The sequence below is a fragment of the Neofelis nebulosa genome, chromosome 6, assembly GCF_028018385.1.
Source record: "Neofelis nebulosa isolate mNeoNeb1 chromosome 6, mNeoNeb1.pri, whole genome shotgun sequence".
NCBI lineage: Eukaryota > Metazoa > Chordata > Mammalia > Carnivora > Felidae > Neofelis > Neofelis nebulosa.
The window spans coordinates 91,877,818-91,900,315 of NC_080787.1; the positions used below are offsets into that span (position 1 = coordinate 91,877,818).

General features: G+C 35.3%; 1 long non-coding RNA gene across 1 annotated transcript; it reads right to left on the reverse strand.

Moving 5' to 3' along the window:
• Positions 1–3,384: 3,384 nt before the first annotated feature.
• LOC131514590 (uncharacterized) lies at positions 3,385–21,477 on the reverse strand. Its single transcript, XR_009263146.1, has 3 exons — positions 21,346–21,477; positions 6,068–6,178; positions 3,385–3,541 (listed from the first exon to the last, which is right to left on the reverse strand). It is a non-coding gene; the product is annotated as an uncharacterized LOC131514590 (long non-coding RNA).
• Between the last annotated feature and the right edge of the window lie 1,021 nt (positions 21,478–22,498).

A 22,498-nucleotide genomic window follows, 5' to 3' on the forward strand; every position in this document is an offset into this window, starting at 1 on the left:
ATTTTAAATATTATTGAATATATGCTCTAAATGTTAGCAAAACACAAAGGATGACACAATTTTGCATTTAATATTATTTAGATGTTGTTAGGAAACACACCCACCAAAAGTCTCCTTTTCAGAAGGGAGCATACTAGGATGAATAGATCAAGCAAACTTTACAAAAACTTCAAGTGTTTTCAAAATCTCACCTGCTTGAAGGAGATACTCTTATTAGTCCTGCTTGTTGAAATAAGGAAACTGAGTCTTAGAGATTTAAGGCAGCCTGGCCAAGTTCACAGAGCAGGTGAGGGAAGTAGTCATGTGAATCTTGTGCTATACTGCTTCAAGGCTCATTGGAGTAGGAATTGGGAGTTGTGATTTACAAAGTTTCACTTACAATAGTTTAAAATAGAGATGGTGAGAGAATGGAGGTAAGCCTCATCAATCCTAAAAATACTTTGGTTTTTGTTTTCGTTTGGTAGCATTCTGTCGAAAAGTGAGATCGAGGGGGCCCAAATCAGAATAGAAGCAACTGAAATATTTTTGAAGTTTAAAATTTTAAATTATGTATGAATACTAGAAGTCTGAAAAGTCAAAATCAAGAATGTTGCCCAACTGACAGAGAGGTACCAATAGCAAAACATAGGAGAATTGACTAAATAGAACAAAGTTTACTCTATTTCTAAAGGTTAAAAGGGAAATACTCAAACTGAGTCAGCTACCGCAATACTTTATTAACACTTATCTGTTAAAGAAATTCTGCTTTTATGTGCCGTGCTTTTCTTTTGTTTAAAAAAAAGACAAAGAAAAGAAAAAAAAATGATTATTCTAGAAAATTTAGTGTGTCAAATTCTAAATTTTTCTTACATTTTCTATTTATGCTTTTCAAATATTTCTCCCTCTCTCGTATTGAAGAGTTACTAAGTAGTGACTTGACTTAGTCAATTTAAACATTTGAGAGCCACAAGTGGCTCTAAAAAAATGAGTCAGCATTTGGGTGGTAAATTTTCTTAGTGACTTATAAAATATTTCCAGGTTGCCATATTATAACTTTTCCTGACCCCTCTCTCCCAAATCATGGGCATATAAAGGCAAGTACCCTTACCCCCAAATTACTTAATTTAATTTGTGAAAATATCATTAGTTCAATAAATTATCAAAGAACTGCTAAAACACACTATACTGCCTCTACCCCCTGCATAGTTCTGCCAAAATCATAGGTTTCTGAGTGCCGGTCCACCCATCACCTAGATTAAGGTGTCTGTGTGTCCAGAGCATCTTTCCATCAGGCCACCATGGCTTTGAAGCAGCCACACACTTGTTTGCTCTTGTCCTGTTCTTACAGGCCCATAAGCTGCCAAACTGTTGCTAGTAGGTTTAGCGTTATGTTTGGTTTACTTACTCTGAAGCCCTGAACTCAAATGTGGCTGAACAATCTTCAGTTTCACCAGTAGGTGGGGGAACTTATTTCTTTTTGCTTATTGTCACCATTTTTCCCCCCTCGGAGGGAAGTATAGTATTTTTTCCTGTGGCTTCTCCCACAATCCCACTGATGTGCTCTGGACTTTGGGTTACTGTTTCCTAGAGAGTACCATTGAGGATGCCAGGAGGAAGATATTTAAGAAATAAGAAGCTTTAGATCTATTGACTAAATTAAAGGATACAAATCAAGGAAATTTTTAAAAACCAATTTATTTGAAAATGATCTTTATATTTGATAATTAAGAGAAATTGTGGCCTTTGAGAAAAGTCTTTGCTTGAGAAGTCAGATAAAGATAGAATCCAGATATTGTACAGTAAGTATTTAAATGATTTAAAAGATTGCATATAATCTGTACTTCAATTTCTTTGGATGGGACAGAACAAATAGAATCAAATTGGGTTGGAATCTGCTCTATTTTTAAAAAATCAACGGGAAAACAAATTTCTCAGTTCTCTGAGCAGCCTACTGTAATTTTTAACAATGTTTCTGGTAATGAAAGTCTTTTCATCTACCATGAGTTAATTTAACTTATCTATTCTGTTTGCGATACAAAGATAGGGAGTATCAGTCATCATTTTCCATTTGCAAAGAAAAAACACTGCTTATCATTTTCTTCTTCTGTGTTTTTCAAACACTTTCCCCTCCCTTATGTGCAAGAACCACTAGCTAGATTTAGTCAAGGAATTTAAATGTTCAGAGATAAAGCCTTTTTAGTTGCAAGCAATGGCATCTAAATTGTCAGAAAAGGACACTAGAGGATGGGTATTGGGTGGCTAACAGCAGTATGCAGGAGTCAAGATGACAGTGATTCATCTAGAGATTAAAATGTGCATTAGTGCCTTTGAGCTTCTGCACAAGTGTTAAGTGGACAGATGTGGATGGGCACACTTAGGTATGTATTCTTTAAAGAACCTTCGGATCCCCTAGTGTTCCTATCACAGCCCATACAATCAGGGAGTTTGCAAAGCCAAGCACATGTTCTCATGTTGAGAAGCAAAGAGGAATAAAAAATATAAAATAAAGCAAATGTCCACAGAAAGTAAGTAAGATTTAGCTGAATTTTAAAAATGATTTGCCTCTGAGAAATGTTGACTTTGATCTAAACAACAATTAGAATTGGTTTACACCATTCCTTCTTGTTTTTACTAATCAATTCTCTCAAAATATAGCATATATTGACTAAACCTAAGAAACGCACCACAGTATACCCATCCAAGAGCTATAATCTAAAATACAAAATCAGGGGGCGCCTGGATGGCGCAGTCGGTTAAGCGTCCGACTTCAGCCAGGTCACGATCTCACGGTCCGTGAGTTCGAGCCCCGCGTCAGGCTCTGGGGCTCTGATGGCTCGGAGCCTGGAGCCTGTTTCCGATTCTGTGTCTCCCTCTCTCTCTGCCCCTCCCCCGTTCATGCTCTGTCTCTCTCTGTCCCAAAAAAATAAATAAAAAACGTTGAAAAAAAAAAATTAATAAAAAAAAAAAAAATACAAAATCAGAAAATCTGAAGATTAACACAGATAACGTTTCACTATTAAATAATTTTCACTAAGTGTATGCTACCACAATTAGTAGTCTCCATGCATATACTAATGGGTCAAGTGAAAATTCCCATGAATTGTTTTCACTACCTTATCTTACAAATGTTGCTGAACAAACTAAGCTTAGTGAGCAGAAGATGCCTCAATTTTAAAATCATTGAGTAGACAAACCTACAGAAGAAATATACCTACTATATTAGAAATAGTGAAGAGCTGCCATGAAAATGTTGATGAACCACACTAATTCAAATTTACCTAAAAATATGTGGTGCTATTTAATTTATTATCATGTATTATGTATCTTGCTCAAGCTTCACTTCAAAGAACATCTAAGTATGTCAGTTCAAGTATACCCATTTAAAAATATACTGAGGCTCAAAGGTATTAACACACATTTTATTCTCTAGTCTGGGACATTGTAATCTTGACCCCTGTATACTGCTGTTAAACACAGAAGATTTACTTTGAAGCTTTCATTTAAGGAATTGAGTTATTATCCTTTGCTTGACCTTTGTCCATGGCATATTTATCATGAAGCCCTGTAAAACCATAATGTGTGAGAAAAGTGAGAAAAGGAAGTAATATATTTGTGATTTATAAAGAAAGGAGAAATAGGTGTAAATCAGACTTTTAAAATCCATTCAGAGGTACCTCTTTACATAATCCATTTATAATCTCAAAAGCCCTCCCTACAATGATTTTTGTACATTTTTAAAACAATCATTAGCGAAAGTAACTTGAAATTAATCATGATCTGTGATTTCCAAGATCTATTGCTAGGTATCATTTATATTTATTACTGGGAAGAAATGAGGGAAACAACATTATTTTCAAAAGTACAGAAAGAGTTTTCAAGCTGTTCCCTTAATGAACTAGAAATAGTAACCCTGTCAAATTTAATATAAAAATAGTGTTATAAGCCTATGGCATCTATTTATTACTGGGGAACAAAAGCCTTCATCCATTTCCTTTAGAGAATGACATTTTTGTAATTCGCTGCCCATTTCATTTGTTCCAAAGGCCTTCGTGGGGTGACAAATATCCCACAGAAATGGCTACTGATACTTGATAGGATAATGCGCAGCCCCTCAGGACAAGGGCAAAGGCAGCAAACTTATCATCCTTTAGTTTAGCTTAGCATGGGTCAGTAACAGCGCCAGAGGTGACAGAAGATGTTAAAGTGTGGGAAGCAAGAGCTGAAAGCTGTAGGAGGGGAGTTTTTATAGTTTATCCTTTCTTTTGCCAAGAAGCTACGGAGACAGCTTGAATCACATTGTTGATTTGGTTCACTGCACGCCACACTAACTGTTTCTGGAAAAGAAGAGCAAGGGGGAGAAAAATCCAACACTTATGGGTCATTCTCACCAACAGCATGTGGCATTTCAACATGTCCTCCAGGAGGAGGAAATGCATATTTAATATTTTAGCTTCAAGTTCATACTTTAAGAATGCATTATCCTGTTGGAAGGTCTGTGGTGAATAATCAGTAGGACATTGCCATTGTATCAACCTGATAATTTTGCAGAGAAAAAAGCATTAGCCGTGTTGTCTTTCATTTGGGAATTTTCGCAATATTGTTGTCTGTGTCAGAGTGAATAAACTACGAATGTGGTTCTTCTTAAAGAATTTCATGTACAGGTGTTCCAAAACTGTGGTACTTTAAATTTATCATTAACGTTTGTCCATTAAGGACAACCGACCTGCATGAAATCTTGAATATACATATTTTATTCCCAAGAAAATTAAGTCAGTATAGAGCTTTCCCTCAGAATATTATAAAAGGATGGTATGCATCAGCTGGTATATTACTCCTGATTCTATTAAAAGATCACGTGAACAAATTCTCCTCCACACGTCCCAATTTGAAAGAGAAGAAAGTGAAAAGGAGCATAAGTTCTTCATTAGGCAGGTATCTCTCGTCATGGCTGTCATTGCACACAATGACATTCACAGAAATGTGATGGTTATGCTGTGATGTCTCTAATGGCACATCTGGTGGAATGATTCCTGTGTTGCAATATTAAGAAATTACTTTTTTATGTTACATGTGATTTGAATTAATTTGTTTTAAAAATTAAATTACACAATGCAAAAATTCCTAAAGGACTGATAGGAAAAAGAACTGAAAATGGTGACCTTGTTTCACAAGGCAAGATGCCAACTCCACCTGAGTAATTAACAGCTTTGATGAGCATTTTGAACCATGATGTCCTCCCTAAGAACTGTCAGAGCCTTTTTGAAACACTTATTTTTCTTCGTTAAGCAGAAAAAAAGGCCCACTTGTGAATCTTTTCTTGCTAGTACAGATAATGAAGTATGTGTTATCAACAGAGAATGATGAATATTAAAGCTTAAAAATAATAAAGATATTTTTAATTGAGTAAAACTCTTTGCAGTTTGATATAAATATAAGGAATGTTACGAAGCGTGGAGTATTTTCTAGCAGACTTTTTATTCCAGGCATATCTGGAAATTACATAATTCTGAATTGTCGGAAGATGAAGACAAAGTGATGCCTACTTTGAAATAAGTATGTTAAATAGTTCACATACTTTATCTCTGAAAACCTGGTTGTGTTCTCCTAATAGCACTATTGCTGGCTAAAATTTATACAGTACTTTTTCCATTGAGTTGGAAATTGTTCCCTTTTCAGAGAGAGGTTCATGTTTATTTCCAATGCAGAAGAACTTGTTTTAGTTTTGAAGGTAAATTGAACAAGTGATTGCTTTCATATATCATGTAATTCCTTACATGTTGATGGCTGTAACTTTTCTACTTAACACATTTTATTCCTTACCATGCCTGTCACTGGTTTAAGCAATCTGTGGGTAATTGATTTCTTCTGTAAAACAGATAACATTTGCTTAAAGCTCTTCTGATAGCTTTACAGCCTCTGCATTAGGAGAAGCACTTCCGTCACCACTGGCATTCTTATAAAATATAATTATTATATATCCATCAAAGACTAGAAGAAAAGGGGAGTAAGAAAAGGCAGTGCAAATATCTACTGAATTCAGTGTCATGGCCGTCATACTGCTGCTCCTGTTCATCAAACCACCACTCACCTTGTTTCACTGCCTTGGTCATATGATCCCCACTGGCTTTACACTTCCCTGTTTATTTGAACAAACAAATCTTAGTCTTCTTCAAATGCTAAGCTGTGTTAAATTAGGTTCCTAAATTTAAAAGAAAAAAAAGCTATCTTTAATACTAGTAGTGGCTATTTCTTAACTATGATTCACATTTTTATTCATAGCTTCAGAAAAGTAAATATGTAATAAGTCCCCTAAATAAACAACTTCAAAATGCACATAATTTGAATACAAATAAATTCAAGTAGTCAAAATTCTTTTTGTTTCTTTTTCTCCCTTCTTTTCTTCCTTCCTTCCATCTCTCCCTCCCTCCTTCTTTTCTTTTCTTTTCTTTTCTTTTCTTTTCTTTTCTTTTTCTTTCTTTCTTTCTTTCTTTCTTTCTTTCTTTCTTTCTTTCTTTCTTTCTTTCATGTTTATTCCTTTTCTTTTCTTTCTTTTCTTTCTTTCTTTCTTTCTTTCTTTCTTTCTTTCTTTCTTTCTTTCTGTTTTGCTGTTTTGCTTTTTCAAGCCCCAAACAAATTTTCTAATATAGTTCTTGTCTTGAGGTGAAAGAAATGACAGTTGTGGCTATTTGTGTCTATAATACAAGAGAGCCAGTCTGACTTGGTTTTCAGTTTATGAGTGTGTTTGTATATGTGTATATGTGACAGAAGAATACAGAGAAAAATGGAGGTATAGTTATGTTTCAAGAAAAATTATTTGCTAATCTAGAGATCTAATTGATGTGACTTGATCTTTCCTTTCCTTTTTCTTTTTTCCCTTTTAAAAATCCTTATACAATGAAAACTGATTATTTTTGCAATTCTGAATGTCAGTTCCCTGAAAGAGTACACTGCAAGCTGAAAATGCAGATAAGAGGGAGATAAACCAGAATGAGATAGTTCAGTTTGAGTTGATGGAAAGTAATCTGTAAGATTTGAGTGCTATATTAAGTTTAGTATCTCTAATAAATATTTAGGAGATGCATATAATAGAACATTAAGTAAATAACCCACCAACCAAAAACAAAAACAAAAACAATAAAAACAGACAAATGCTTTGTGTTTTTCTATCATAATGAAATTGGATTGGTGTTCTTCACTTTCAAGTGGAAGTCCTGTATAATGGGTGCAAATTTAGCATTTTCTTAACATTTGCATTTTTCTTTTTTCTCATTTGAATCATTTTTGCATAGCTCATATATTAAACACTGCTCTGCCTTTAGTTTATATGTTTCTCCCACTGAATTTTGTGGTTTTGACATAGCAACTGTCTACATGGAATTTATTATGAATAATTCTCATACTTGTTTTTTATTTCTGTTATTTCTAGTTAAGTTTTTTTTCTTTTTTTTCAATTCAAAACCAGAAGTGATACTGACTTCTCCTTGGTCTGGAAAGCTGTTATCATGGTCTAGGCGCTCAGGTTTCTCTGGCCTCATTTCAGCTCCCTTCTCCATTTTGCTTTGTGCACCTTTTCATAACCTCAGTCACAGTTTTTCAGCTGCCTCCTTTCTGTCATTCCACCCCCACCTCCCAGCGTTGTTCCAGTCAGACCCCTAATATGTGATCACGGAGAATTCCGTCTTGTCCCTTTGCCCCAGTGTAATCTCCCTGGAAGCCCCACATCTTCCAGAAGTCTTTGTGTAGGATCAGAAGAAAGCTGATACATTCCTTGTCCCCACCCTTCTGTTCAGCTTTCACTCAAAGTTTTTATGACTTCCACTCTTCAGATGACTTCATGGTCATATTTTAGTATCTACTTCTTGTCAATTATTGTGACATATAACTAACACTGATCTTTTCAAGTTAGTGTCATCAGTTCTGATTTTAAACTCCTAGAGGTAGAATCTCTTTTTCTTGTCCAGTGACTTATATGTAAATTGTAAGCAATACGTATATTTTAGTTATGATGCTCTTATGCATTTTTAACTATAAGAGAGAGAGTAAGCATGCAATGCTATCATGTCATTCTTTCAAAAACTAAAACTGTTAGTAAAAGATTTAAGCCACAGATCACCATTTATTTCTTTTCCCTTGACTGATTTCAGAACTCCATGAAATTTGCAAGTTTTACTATTTACTTTGTTGATAAAGCTTATGTGTTCAGTGCACAAAGTTGTAGTTACTTTCTCTGAATTATGTTCCTTTTTTTCTTTTGACTAACTCCATATGACCCAGACCATTCAGATGATGGAAGAAAAAAATTCAGTCTTCAAAATTGCATCTTAACAATCGAAATGTTTCATCTTAACAGTTGCTGTTGCCTAAAATTTTTAGTAACATTTCTGAAATGATTTAAGCTCCTCTTGACGATTCATGGCATATATTTGGACTCTTAAGTTCTCTGGGAGGAATATAATTCAGTTTTTACACTGACTGTGTGGAGAGGTACCAAGCATAGCCCCAGGCCAAGACATGTCTTTACAAAAATGATATAGAAAAGTTGTTACTTCAATCACCAGTTTGAAGTCACATCATTATGATTACATTAAGATTGTCTTCAGTATTACCAACAATACCTTAAATTAGGCTTACTTTTTTAACACTAAGAAAGGTCTCAGTCAGAAGTATTACTAATACTTTTGAAAAATCAAAGCAAAAAGCCTTGGCATTTGCACTGACTTGTGAAAGGTTACCCAGTGTGATGGAAGGGAAGATTCATATTAGTGATTTATTCTTGGGAAAGTGCTTTTAAGTCCAAGTATAATATTAAATGCCTTTCTCAAGTCTCTAAGTGAGCTCTTCCAAGTGACCTATGAGTTTAAGTCATTTGACCTTTGGGTATTTGAGTGAACTGCTTAATTTCCTTTCTACTTAAAAATAATGTTGAGACAGGTGTTAATACTTCTATTTTAATTGAAATTTACTTATTCACTGTGGTAGTGTGCAGAGATCCCTACATATTTTTTTTAATCTGATAGGGTAAAAAGGGAGCATCTGGGTGGCTCAGTCACTTGAGCGTCTGACTTCAGCTCAGGTCATCTCATGGTTCGTGCGTTCAAGCTCCACATTGGGCTCTGTGCTGACAGCTCAGAGCCTGGAGCCTGCTTTGGATTCTGTGTCTCCCTCTCTCTCTGCCCTCCACCCCCAAATATATATAAACATTTAAAAAAATTGAGAGGGTAAAACAGTCTGTAAACTTAAGAATGCCTATATGTTTATCTATTACTACTTTCAAGTATAGGCCTTCAGGGTCATCATTTAAATACTTGTACTTCTGGGAGATAAGTGTCCCAAGAATGTGAAATGATGCCAGTTTTAGGCAGAAATGTTTAGCAGTATAATGCTGATTCCCTTGATCCCTCCCAGTCCCTCAACACAGTTCATAAGGAGGATTGCATTAGCAAGTGGACAACTACAGCAATTTAGCTGGTTTGCCTGAGAACGGCCCACTTTCTTTGCTCTAGATCTCAGCCACTTGTTCTGTTGCAACTTGAATTGTGGCCACAGTGGTTACCAGGCTGACTGCTTATTGTGGGACAGGCCAGAAAGGAATTTAACATGGGAGAATAGTGTGCTAGGCACTGGCACAAGGCAGGTGCCAGCAAGGTCATAGCGATTTTGAAGCTAGGAGGATCTTTGTAGCTCATACGTGTGTCAGTCAGAATGTATTAAATTATTCCATCCCATTATTGTCATCATCGCTTTCTTCTTCTCTTCCTCCTTCTCCTTCTTCTTCTTCTTCTTCTTCTTCTTCTTCTTCTTCTTCTTCTTCTTCTTCTTTTGTATTTTCCCTATTTGTTGTTCTCTTAAAACTTGAGAAATATTCTTCTTTCTAATTCTGATTTCTCACCTATAACACTAGCACCTGAAACATAGTAAATACTCAGTGAATGTTTGCTGTATGATTGAAGACATGTGTGTGTAAGTCTTAAGTGGTTAGACCTTACTGCAATTGTAGATAACATGGACATTCATGACTATTAGAATCCAATGAGAATACTAATTGCCACAAAATCACAACTTTATATAGAGACCTTTTGGGAAATGTAGCACTATCAGAGAGAAGGAATTCCAAGTCTCTTATTTTACCTGTTTTTACAATGCTAAAACCCTGCCTAAAAATATTGATATTGCTTAGAACAAATCTGAGTCACTCTAGGCCTGGTCAGAATGTTCCTGTGTACTAAACAGGGTTTTCCTTCAGGAAGAGACAAAACTTAGAAGGAAAAGAGAATCAATAGGGAATGATAGACTTTGAAGAATTAAAAATATGTTTTCAAAAGTCATTCTTAGGGGGAATTTTAAACCATTTTATAGAGTGATCCTAACTGAAAAGGACGGTACTGGGATCCATACCGGGCAATGAGATAACTGGAGGAGAAAAGAGCTTTGCCATCCCCTGAAAAACCAGTGCTTCTTGTATTCTCAGGGCCTCCCCAGGTTTCTACGCTATTCAAGACTCTGAGCTTACTATATTCCAGTAGTTTTGGTTACCTTTAAGTGGCGGCCATAATTATAGGAGTTCGGGTACCAGGCAAGATTTCTTTAATAGGAGAATGTATGGACCAGTGCCAGAGGGCAGAACATTTACATATTAGGCAGGTTTGCAAAATTACAATTTTTCATGCATGATTTTTGAAAAAAAACACATTTATACACAAGACCATCAAATTCCCTATATTTTAGTAACGATGTGCCTAAAGAATATGCTTAAACTTTAATAGTAGCAGTAGCTCCAAAGAATCTGAGTGAAGTCATAGTCCAAATATGATTTTGATTCTTATAAGAAGAGACTCTTTATTAATGATGTGGCTGGAGAAAAACAAATAAGCAGTAGTGTTCTTATATTTGGTTTAGGTTTATAAGCTATTAGGGAATTTCATAGCACTAAATAAGACTGAAGACAGATTACTTAATGAGTTCAGTCAGATATTGATAAGCCACTAAAACCCAAACCATTATTTATTTTTGCTTATTATTCTCCCATCCATAAAATTTGTTAACGTTTTATATTCCTGACAGGTATCTGAAAATTGCAGGCTTAAAATGAGACATTCCAAGGTAAATTTGCTTATAGGCTATAAAGTTCGAGATGTTTCTTCTTGGAAAAACACTTCATGTTTTAAATCAACTTTGGAGGCAACTGGCTATGGCCATAACAGATGTTATGATATTTGGCTCACAGGGAACAAAATTCAGCAACACATAAAGTTAACAGGTATTCAAAAAAGGCAGTGTTGTTTTGTGGATAGTCTGTTAGCAAAGGCTCAAGAGACACAGAAGGACATAGTAAAAGACAATATGAAGATGCATGGCAAATTCTTGGGTAAAAATTATACACCCATATTTCTGAAAGATGTCAACATTACCTCTAAAAAATCTTTCTGGTGGTGGAGAAAATTATGTAGTTTACCACTGAACAGATTTCATCTGTCCTGCCCCTATTACCTATTAATGAGACAGAGAAATGAGACTGCAAGAGATGAGAAATGGAAACAAGTTGGACAGTGTACAGATATATAGAAGCTTTGTGTGAAGCCCAGTCAAATCCAGTGTAAATCATTTTACCTCCAGCCGTCGGGCAGACTGATAAGCATGGAAAAATGATTGCTACTTTAGGACACTGAGGAGTTTATGAGTGGTTTGTTACACAGCATTAGTATGGAAATAGATGACTAATACACATGCTATTGTTAATCTTTAGAGGGACTGATCAAGTACAGGTTGCCCACATAGACATATTGAAAGGTATTGATTTTTCTGATTTCACCACTGTAGGAAAGAGATATATTCTGACTAAGTCACATAAATTCTAAAAACAACTCTGTACTAGTAATGCAGAACTAGCCATTAAGATATAGTTAGGGTGTATTGAAATCTGGCTCTAAAAATAATGCATATAGTAATAACGAACCAAATAATGATAATTTCAGTAATTTTACTTTTGTGTAATCACTATTTATAACTTTTTTGTCTCTAGAATTCTATGACTTTTTAGGGTTACAGTCTTTTTCTGAAATGTTCCTCAAAGAGTCTAATCCACACAATTTTTTTTCATTCTCTAATAATCTAATATTCTCTAATATAGAAATTTATAAGCCTCCACCAATGACTCTGTCCTTAAAAGTCCTTTTTCAAAAAGTGTTGAGGGAATTGATAATTCCAGCAGTTTGACTCTGTAGTAATGTTTATATATAGTCTTTGGAGAGAATATGCAGGTCTACAAATAAATGCAAACATTGTTGGTGGGGGGAATCACAATTCCTATTGTAAACACTCAAGGAAGGAGGTTCTTTATCTGTAACATACTAAAGCAGTCTCCTACCCCACACATAAGTGGAGTGATCAACTGTATAGGCAAATATCTTGGTTAGAATTCTTATGTTGTACACTTGTGGGAGTTAATATTCTTTCATCTGCCACTTAGATTATTTGGAGTCCAGATTGTTTTCGGATAATACAACCTACAACTTCTTCTGCAATTTTTATAAAATTTTGTTTGACAGCAATTTTAGTCATGGATGATTGAGTAAATACTATATAGTCCACTCAGTCCTCTACATTAAGTGTATCCTTGGATCAAGCTGGTACATAAGAAAGCTGTAAACAATAAAAACCCTGTTTTAGGGTTCTTTATATAGCTAACTTTATTAGCTTACATTTGTGTTTATATTTAACTTAGCTACAAAAGCCATTTTGGATTCTAGAACAAAGACTGACACAATGAAAGCAGTATGTTGTGAAGATGAGTCTGTAATCCTCCCCCCTGCCCAAACAATCCTTCATGTAATTAATAGCCCTAGAAAGTAAAATGTTTAAACACAGTAAATAATAGTTAAGACATTAGTGTAAACTTTCATTCCTGGTCAAGATGGAGTCATAGTGATTGGAACTACCCTCCTTTGGGAAACATTTCAAAACTGGAAAAACATGTTTGAAACAATGGTGTTAAGACACTGGACAACAGTCAATGAAGGATGCTGATTTCTGAAAGATAGGATACAAATAAGGTGAGCCACTAATGCCCCAGTTAACTGTCCTGAATTTCTAGACAATGACAGAGAGAAAGAGAACATAGGCAGAGTCTGCCAGCTTTCCTGAAATGAGGAGATGGAGTGGGAGTCCAGGGGGACCAAGGTTGTTAGTATTCACATAACAGAGTTCAGAAAAGGAGAGGGCTGCACATAGAGAAAATTCTAGAGATCTACAGAGGGCCCCCTTAAGTAGTCAGTAAATCAGTGCATGCATGTGAGGAAAATACCCCAGCCCTGGGAAATAACCACCCAAAAGGATTAGAGGAGATGATGCCCAACACTCATCAACACTGGCAATACTGCCTTTCCCACTAGCCAGACTAGAAAAACTCATAATTTGGCAAAGGACCCAGATGAGTCTTACCTCATTAGATGGGAATCATTTATCCTAGATAAACACTCCCTGTTTCTGAAATAATGATTTTAAAGGTAAACCAGGATGGCTGGAACTATTTCTAAAACTGAACTGCCTCCCAAAACAAAGTTAAAAATATTTTTAGGAATACAAAATTATCTAATACCCAAAAAGGTGAAAGATACAATGTCTCATATACATTCAAAGATTAATCAGCATGCAAACACGCAGGAAATTATAATCCATGATGAGGAAAAAAAAATCAATCAAGACCCACCCAGAACTGACACAGATATTAAACTAAACAAAGACATGAGAAGTTATTGTATCTGTTTCATATATTCTCTATATTTACAATTTTAAGTAGAGACATAGAAGATACTGTAAAAAATTACAAAATAAACTACTAGATATGAAAACTGCAATTTCTGACAAAAAGTACACTGAAATTAATAAACAGAAGATTAGACATTGAAGAAGAAAAGATTAGTGAACTTGCACCCATAAAAGTAGAGATCATTTGGAATAAAACATAGGGAAAAATAATAATGATAGCAGTGATGATAAAGAAAAGTACATCAGTGAGTTATAGGACAACTTTATGTGGACTAATACAAGTGTACTTGGAATAACTGAAGTGAAGGGGATGTGAAAGCTATAAATCTACAAATCCAAGAATCTCAACAAAACCCAAGTACAAGAAACAAATAAAACTACACCAAGCATGTCATAATTAAATTGATAAAATGGTGATAATGAGAAAAAGTGTAAAGCAGCCTTTTCCTTTATACATAGGAAAACAAATAAAATGAGGACAAAATATTTCTTGTTGGGAAAAATAAGAAGACAATGGATCAACATCTTTTAAATATTAAAAAACCACAATTTCTTTATCCATTCATCAGTTGATGGACATTTAGGCTCTTTCCATAATTTGGCTATTGTTGAGAGTGCTGCTATAAACATTGGGGTACAAGTGCCCGTATGCATCAGTACTCCTGTATCCCTTGGGTAAATTCCTAGCAGTGCTATTGCTGGGTCATAGGGTAGGTCTATTTTTAATTTTCTGAGGAACCTCCACACTGCTTTCCAGAGCGGCTGCACCTAAATGTCCATCAACTGATGAATGGATAAAGAAATTGTGGTTTATATACACAATGGAATACTACGTGGCAATCAGAAAGAATGAAATATGGCCTTTTGTAGCAACGTGGATGGAACTGGAGAGTGTGATGCTAAGTGAAATAAGCCATACAGAGAAAGACAGATACCATATGGTTTCACTCTTATGTGGATCCTGAGAAACTTAACAGAAACCCATGGGGGAGGGGAAGGAAAAAAAAAAAAAGAGGTCAGAGTGGGAGAGAGCCAAAGCATAAGAGACTGTTAAAAACTGAGAACAAACTGAGGGTTGATGGGGGGTGGGAGGGAGGGGAGGGTGGGGAATGGGTATTGAGGAGGGCACCTTTTGGGATGAGCACTGGGTGTTGTATGGAAACCAATTTGACAATAAATTTCATATATTGGAAAAAAAAATAAAAAAATAAAATGCAAAAATTCTGAAAAAAATAAATAAATATTAAAAAAAATGGCAACCCAGATTTCTATATCCAAAGGAAAGATCTATGAAACATCTATCCAATGGAAATGATCTGTCTATCAAAATATCTATCAAATATCTATCAAAATATCTATCAATGAAATTGAAATGAAAACTTTTTCAGGCATACAGAAGCAGAAAGAATTCATCACCAGTTAACCCATACTATAAGAAATGTTAAATAATCCTTTTCAAGCATAAGGAAAATTATATAAGAAATAAATATTGATCTTCACAAAGGAACATAGAACATCAGAAATGGTAACTAATATGTAAATATAAAATACTTGTATATATTTTTTTTAAAAATTTTTTTACATTTATTTATTTTTGAGAAACAGAGTGAGACAAAGTGTGAGTGGGGGAGGGGCAGAGAGAGAAGGAGACACAGAATCTGAAGCAGGCTCCAGGCTCTGAGCAAGCAGTCAGCACAGAGCCTGCTGCGGGGCTTGAACCCACAAACTGTGAGGTCATGACCTGAGCCAAAGTCGGATGTTCAACCTACTGAGCCACCCAGGTGCCCCTACTTGTATATATTTAAATCTCTTTAAAAATATACAACTGTTTAAATTGACATAATTTCAATGTTGTATGGAGTTTATATATATGTATAAAAAGACTGTATTGCAACAATAGGACAAAGGCCAGGGAGGGAAAATTGAGGTACACTCTTGTCAGGTTCTTACATTATATATGAAATGGTATAATATTGCTTGAAGATTGTATAATTTAATGGAGTGAACCACCATACAGGCAACAACATGGATGAATTGCAAAATACTTTGCCAGTAAACGAGGCCAGACCAAAAAAAAAAAAAAAAAAGAAAGAAAAGAATACGTGATATATGATTCCATGTATATAAAACTTTAGAAAATGCAAATTAAGTGGTTGCCCAAGATGGCAGTTGCGGGGGTGATAACAAAAGGGATAGGAAAGCCACATTAAAGGGAAACTAAAAAATTTCTTGAAAGTGATGAATACGTTCATTACCTCAGTTTTGGTACTTTTCATAGGTTTATACATATATATCAAAACAAAATATATATTAAACATATATGACTTATTGCATTAAAAAATACACGTTAGGGACACTTGGGTGTTTAGTCAGTTAAATGTCAGACTCTTGATTTTGGCTCAAGTCTTGATCTCACAGTCATGAGATCAAGCCCTGTGTCCAGTTTTAGCATAGAGTGCACAGCCTGCTTGGGATTCTCCCTCTCCCTCTGCTCCTGCCCCACTCATGCTCGCTCTCTCTCTCTCTATCAAAATAAATAAATAAACTTTATATAGATACATAGATGATAGATAGACACACACACACACACACATATATATATACTTGGAATAAGTTGGAATATATATATTCATATGTGTTTGTGTGTATACAGTGTGTGTGTGTGTGTGTGTGTGTGTGTGTGTAAAACTAAGAGTTATCAGTGTTAAAGATTGCCAAATGATTTGGAATTTTTTTCTTGTAATAAAAGATAATTCAGTAATCATAAGATACTCTTTAACAGTATAACTGAAATAATTAATGTATGTCAGGAAAGCAGCTACATGGAGTCTTAAATGTCTATCAATATATTTTTTTCAATAACAAGAGAATCCAAGACCAAAGGAAATTGTAATAAAATTTAAGTGATATTTTCAGAAATTTTCCTGTAATACAATTCTTTTCCTTTCACACTTTGAGTTAGAACTAATTTTCAAGTGCCGGTTTCTTCAGTTTCTGAGATAAAGAGTTTATTTTTAATGAATATTTCATCATTCATCATAAAGATGAAATTTTAGGGGTGCATGGGTGGCTCAGTTGGTTAAGTATCCAACTCTTGATTTCGGCTCAGGTCATGATCTCACAGTTTGTGAATTCAAGCTCCACTCAGGCTCTGCGCTGACAGCGCTGTCCTGCTTGGGATTCTCTCTCTCTCTCTCTCTCAAAATAAATAAGTAAACTTAAAAAATAAAGAAAATAAAGATGAAATTTTTTGCCTTCTAGTAATATTTTTCTCAACGTCACAAGTTCAATCCTCAAATATATTTATTTTCTTATGTAGTATTAAGACTAGATATCTAATAAATATCTATTAAGACTAGATACCAAAAACTAAATTAGGCAATAAATACTAGTGATATAGTTCTCAGGCATGGTTGATAGCTATGTAAATTGGCTATAGACTTTCTTCATGGGAACTTGGTAAAAGTATTTAGTGTACTTAACTGATTTAACAACTATGCTTCCAAATGTTTATTAAATAATTTATCAAGGTATGTAAAGATTTAGCTCTAAAGATGCTCATTAAATGGTTAGTTATAATAGTAAAAAAAATTGGGTACAGCTTTAAGGTTCAATAACAAAGTATTACTTAAGTAAATGTGGGCACATCTAAATAACAAAGTATGAAGCCACTATAAATAATATTTAATCATCAAAAAACATACTTATAAAAAGTGAGAATGACCAGGTGCAATTCTCAAGACAACCTATACAGAATGCTACAGTTTTTTATTTTAAAGTCTGTATTTATAGCAACAGATATACAAATGCATACATACGCAATTCCTTAGTTAATCCTATATTTCAGTTAAGTATTACTGCGAAAAATATCAGCTCAAAATGATTTGGCTTAAAGAATTTTTTCCACAATTGTGTTTGTTGAATAGGACCACATGAGATTACTTATAGAGAGTGTGTGGACAGAGAGAAGAGATCTCAGAGGCACACCAATGCCTAGTAATTCATAAGAGAAAAATCCAGCCAAGGACATTGGAAAGGACCATCTAGTGAGGTAACAGGTTAATCAGTAAAGCATGGAGTCTTGAAAGCAAGTGGAAAAGGTTTTTCAAGAAAGGACAGATCAACTATCAAGGTGAGAAAGAGAGAGAGAAAGGGAAAGAGAGAGAGGGAGAAAGAAAGAGAAAGAGGGAGGAAAGAAGGAAGAAGAAAGGAAGGGAGAGAGAGAGGAAGAGAGGGAGGGAGGGAGGGAAGGAAGGAAGGAAGGAAGGAATGAAGGAAGGAAGGGAGGGAGGGAAGGAGGAAGGAAGGAAGGAAGGAAGGAAGGAAGGAAGGAAGGAAGGAAGGAAGGAGAAAAGGGAGACAGAAAATGAACCTTGACCATTGGATTTTAAAATATAGAGATGTTTGGTGACCCTGTCAAAAGCTGTTTCATGGAGCAGATCCAGGAGAGAATGACAAGTTAGAAAGTGGAGGCAGTACAAATAACCAGTTCTTTAGTTTTATTAAAAAGCACATTTGCAGGGTACCTGGGTGGCTCAGTCGGTTGGGCGTCCAACTTCGGCTCAGGTCATGATCTCGAGGTCCGTGAGTTCGAGCCCCGCATCGGGCTCTGGGCTGACAGCTCAGAGCCTGGAGCCTGTTTCGGATTCTGTGTCTCCCTCTATCTCTGACCCTCCCCTGCTCATCATGCTCTGTCTCTCTCTGTCTCAAAAATAAATTTAAAAAGTTAAAAAAAATTAAAAAAAAATAAGCACATTTGCTTTATAATGTGGATGCAAAGAATTAACCAATTTTCTAAAGTCACCAAAATGCAGAAATCCCTGATCTCAGTTCAATGGCCTGAATGTTTATGCTGTGCCCCAAATTCATATGTTGAAATCCTACCCTCAGATATGGTAATATTAGGACATAAGATCTTAGTAAGATCTTAGAGAAGTAATTAGTCATGAGGGTGGAGCCCTCATGAATGGAATTAGTGTCATTATAAAAGGGACCCCTGGGGGGGTGCCTGGGTGGCGCAGTCGGTTAAGCGTCCGACTTCAGCCAGGTCACGATCTCGCGGTCCGTGAGTTCGAGCCCCGCGTCAGGCTCTGGGCGGATGGCTCGGAGCCTGGAGCCTGTTTCCGATTCTGTGTCTCCCTCTCTCTCTGCCCCTCCCCCGTTCATGCTCTGTCTCTCTCTGTCCCAAAAATAAATAAAAAACGTTGAAAAAAAAATTTAAAAAAAAAAAAAAAAAAGGGACCCCTGGGGAGCTCTGGAGCTCACTTTCTAAAGTTCTCTCTTACATATCTGGGAAAAAATGAGAAGAGAGTAGTCCACAACCTGAAAAAGGGCTCTCACCAGAACCTGACCATGCTGGCACCCTGATCAAAGACTTGTAGCCTCCAGAGCTATGAACAATAAATGTCCATTGTTTATAAGCCACTGTCTATCGTACCTTCTTAGAACAGCTCGAACTAAAACAGGTTTTTCAATTTTTATAAAGAGGACACTTCAGACTTAAGTTGTTAGTTTATCTATTGTCAAAGGTAGATGACATTCTGGCATTCTGCAAGCAAATTGGGCAAATAATTTGTGTTCAGGCCAGTGAGTCCTCCTTATGTAGATGTTCAATTAATGCATATTCAGCGCTCAGTCTCCCATATGATCTCATTTTAGCTGGACTTTCTCAGTTCCCAGTGCTCTCGGATTCTAAAGAGAAAGAAATCTCTCTTTTTGGCTCTATTTCCTCTTCATGTTCCCTAGGAAATATTGTTTCTTGTTTCCTTTTTTCTACTTACTTTATATCTTCCACAAATACTTTACAATTCTTAATTACTGAGGCATCTCACCTGTTTCTTTATGAGTTTATATCATTTTTATCTTCTTTTGTATTAATAGATCTCAGGGAAGAGGGGAAGTAAATGCATTTATTTAAACTTCTACTTGTAACCAGAAGGTGTGTGTGTGTGTGTGTGTGTGTGTGTGTGTGTGTGTGTGTTTGGCAGAAAGGAGTTGAGGAGGAAGAGTTACTGTTACATTAGGATCTTTACTCTCCTGCATAAAAATACAATGCTGCTGCTTGCTTTGGGAAAACAGAAGCAATTTTAACAACATTGAATTAATCATTCTTTGAATAAAGTATGTTGCTTTAAAAATTTTGGGCTTGTACAGTAGACATATAAGCAAAACATAAAAACAGTTTCATAACCATACATATTGAAGTTTTTCTTGGAAAGTGTTCAAATCAACTATAATATATACAATGTATCTTTAGATATGAGGCACAGATATATTATGGGCCCCAGGAATTATTTCAGAAACAATCAAAACAGTACATGGAATGTCAGGGAATTTTGGAGTTGTTCTGGAAGGAGCACAAGACTTCATTTCACGGGGAAATCAAAAAGGTAATGCAAAGGAAATTGATGTTATGCTAGATAGTTTTCTACCTTAAGTATTACATGACTCTTAAAAAAAGGAATGAAAGGAAAAAATACAAGAGACCAGACTGTTCTGTCAACTGAGAAATTCAGAATGGATATACATATGTTGTGGTGGATGCCCTATATTGACACTGTAAAATCATGTATAGATATAGATATATGTATATATATGCATTTTATATATAATGACATTTTAATGGCATATATATGACATATAACCTATGTATACTACTTAATATTGATCTAAAACTATATTTCCATAAACTCTAATAATTTCTATATAGGTTTTAAAAATATCTCTGTCACTTGTGAAATTTGTATTCGATACCAACTTTTGCTGCATTGGCAATGATTGATAAAGTTTGGTTAAAAAAGAAAAAGGATGTAACACTTTCGTAGTAAATTAAAGTACATTCAAAGTAGTTAGAAGTAATTTTTGTCATCACAACAAGATTCTGCAAACATAAAAGTATTATGAAATTTATTTTTGACTTAAAACTTACCTTCAGAAGAGATATCTGATAAAGGAAATAAATTATGATTAAGTTCCAGAATTCTTAGCTTATTTCATGGAAACTTTTTCATTTTATCATAAGTGGAACAGAAGACATAATGAAAATGTGAATAAAAAGTTATGTTCAAAGAAGGAAAAATCCATGTATCTTTTTTGTTGTTGTTTTCTGCTCATATTGCTGAAGACCTAAAATGAGTGATTCCCCAAAACTTTACCTTTTTTGGTTGACAGAGAAATATTAACATTGAAAACCTTTGATAGTGATGATTCAATTCAAAACAAACTATGCTAAACTTTTTGAATTTGGAATTCTGGAAAACTCTCATTTCAGGAAACACAACAACCAACAGAAGGGAACAACCATATAAGTGTAAAAAAAGAAGAATAGCATGATTTTTGACATTGATGATTCAGACTTTATGACAGTCCTGACAGACTGAAACTTATCTTTGGCTTTTTGCAGAAGAAAAAAATAAAGGAAATGTAAATAAAATAATAACCTGATTAAAGGCCTTTCAAAAGCTGTCAATTCTCTACACTGTTATAGAAGCACCTGTGGCTAATTATTTCACGTCTTTTTAAAAAGAGAATCTCCTAAGGATTTTATATAGGGAAGACTTAGAATCATTGAATATGAAAAAGAAAGGATACTGGGGAGATTACCTTTACTTGAACACTTCCAAAGGCATTACTTCCAGCTTCTCAAACAATTCATTGACATTTTTAACTGTTCAAAAGTCCTTTCTGATGATGTTAGTAATAAGAGTAGAATGAATTTTCTTGGAAACATTTTCAACGTTGGCCAGACATCTGTTGTAAAGAATGTAATAAAAATGGGTAAAGAGGGCAGAGAGGAGAGTGGGAAATCTTGTAGAAAGTGGGTGGGAGAAAGCAACCAGATGTGGAACGACTGGAAAGGAGATTGTGGAAAGGAAGACTGGAGCAGAATTGTCAAGGAGCTAAGTGGAAGATTTCACCAAATGTTGATATGAAATGTGAATTCAACCTTCCTCAATTTTTTAAAAAAGCGAAAAGTAGGGGCACCTGGGTGGCTTAGTCAGTTAAGCTTCCAACTTTGGCTCGGGTCATGATCTCACAGACTTTGAGTTCAAGCCCCGTCTCAGGCTCTGTGCTGACAGCTTGGAACCTGGAGCCTGCTAAGGATTCTGTGTCTCCCTCTCTCTCTGCCCCTCCCCTGCTCATGGTCTGTCTCTCTCCGCCTAAAAAATAAATAAAACATTAAAAAAAAAATTTTTTTAAGTGAAAAGTAGGATTGGAAAATAATTTTCATTACCTTTTGGCTGCACAACCAGCAGTCTGAACCTTGTCCAGTCTTGCTTCTTAGGTTGCATGTTTTTTACAGAAACACAAATATACCTAGATTCTGTCCCATTAGGAGGTCACTCAACCAAATTTTAAACAACTGCAAGGACATAAATATCACTATCTAGATTGTTTCTTTTAAGACATGTTGTTGTATGGTCTCACCACACTACACTCACTTCTTCACTGTTTGTCTTTAAGATAGTGATTTCACTAGTTTGCTTCATTTTCCTTGTTGATGTTAAATAAGGACCTTGTGCGTACTCATAAAACTCCCAACTTAATAATATATATCATTGAGGCCCTTAAAAAAAACAGATGGCAAAATTAATTGTTCAAGGTTTCCATTAGAAGTATCTGTGTGAAGGAAAATAGGAGAGGAGCTGGGTAAAGCTGGGATGGTGATAAAACCACAAGCAAATCTGACTCTGATTGAAGGAAGGAGGGTAGGGACATTGTCTGGCATTGTTCCAGACAGACCTGCAGTATAAGG